Below are 1814 nucleotides of genomic sequence, written 5' to 3'. Positions count from 1 at the left end.
TAGAAACGAAACAGTGGATTAGCACATTAGTATTAGTAGTATTAATGCAAACGTACTAATTAATCAATTAGTGGACGACGCGCAGTGTAGGGGGTTCTACGCAGACACGCACGAACCCACGCAGACACACAACACACACACACACACACACACACACACACACACATACACATAAATATATATATATATATATATATATATATATACAAACACACACACACAACACGTATTGAATATAATATCTGGGTATATAGATTTATTCGGCTTCATAGTATCTCACCAATCATGAGCGGGAGTCCACGCTGTGTTTCATCATCTCCAATAGGAACAAGAGAGATATATTAACCTGCATTTCCACTTAACGTTTGCCTCTAACTTGAGTAATAGATTGAGTTCTATATACCGAGCCTTTCTACGACAAAACGCCCTTTACTGCCGGATTTTATTCAGTTTCAAAGACTTCACTCCGAAGATTTAACAAAGCTTGCGAAAAAAGTGGTTGTCAATGCATTAATAAAGGTGTAAAGGCAACCCAGTTTTGCTGAGTATTTTCGGTGCGGTAGGCCTAAAGCTCGGACTAGCGGCAGCGATCGTAGCCGTGCTTGAGTTAAACCTCTCCATCCGTGACCTATTGTTTGTATAGACATAGTTGTTCCCACGCTTCCGATGTTTGTATATATATATATATAACAAATTCAAATGAATAGGTTAACTCTTTCTGTTATCCTGTCCTTTTACTTTCTCGAATAGCCTCGTTATCAATATTTAAACACCCTTATCCCATATTTGAAGTTTGTTTTCATCTACATGAGTGTTCGTTGCTGCCTATGAGTCAATGTATCCGCAAGGTACATGTATGGCCAGTCCTTTGACATTATATATTAGAGTGGCCGATATTGCATTTGAATCGAGAACAGACGCACAGCAGAAACTTTCACAAAATTACTGTATTTAGATGTGAGTGTATCAGCGTTGTAAAACCCGTGCCTTAAACACATCCCATTCTAGTCGGGTACTAAGAGTAAAGTCCTGTGCACATCGTGTAAACGGATGTCTCGTCTATATTGAAAGGCTTGCGTGGCAAATCAGCCAACATACCCGCTGTGTCGGAAGTTCACTGCCTGCACAAATAATACTTCATAGTTAGGATAAACAGTTGCTATGTCTTTGACGTCAATCGGGAGAAGATATCTTTCTTTATGAACATTGGAGTGGCAATAACGCGTATTATGATGACCGCTAATTTTGGTCACTGCTGTGCTAATGCCTGCTAACTGCTACTGTCTCTCTCTCTCTCTCTCTCTCTCTCTCTCTCTCTCTCTCTCACTCACTCACCTGTATGTGAACTGGAGCGGAAAGACTTGTTTTACGCGTGCGACTGATTCTCTAGACTAGAGAAAGATGTAGTAGAGCAGTAACCTTACCATCATGTGAGCGTCGGTGGTATAACGGTTAGCATAGCTGCCTTCCAAGCAGTTGACCCGGGTTCGACTCCCGGCCGACGCAGACGTACTTTTGAAATTCGACGAACTAGTTCGTAATGATCAGTGCGAATCGGTGAAAAATTCTACTTTTTGCGCATCAGTCTAGCAATGACGGTCGACAGCATATCTCGTAAGAGCGAGAATCACGTGCTAGTTTTTCCTGAAATATGTAAAGAAATATAATATAATTTGAAATCGGTTCACATTTTGGTGAAAGGAATGAAGTGTGAGTGACACTCGGCTGCTCAAAACCTTTGGGACAAACATTATGGTTGCTTCATAGGAAGAGCTTGTGTCAAATTACCTTAATTAACTTTACCCTGCTGTAAT

General features: G+C 40.7%; 1 non-coding gene across 1 annotated transcript; it reads left to right on the top strand.

Moving 5' to 3' along the window:
• The first annotated feature begins 1434 nt into the window (after window positions 1-1434).
• Window positions 1435-1506, top strand: Trnag-ucc. Its single transcript has one exon. It is a non-coding gene; the product is annotated as a tRNA-Gly (tRNA).
• Window positions 1507-1814: the final 308 nt, after the last annotated feature.

This window comes from Priapulus caudatus, unplaced genomic scaffold (genome assembly GCF_000485595.1).
Source record: "Priapulus caudatus unplaced genomic scaffold, Priapulus_caudatus-5.0.1 Scaffold1974, whole genome shotgun sequence".
Lineage (NCBI taxonomy): Eukaryota > Metazoa > Priapulida > Priapulimorpha > Priapulimorphida > Priapulidae > Priapulus > Priapulus caudatus.
This window is presented reverse-complemented; position numbering and strand designations above follow the sequence as displayed.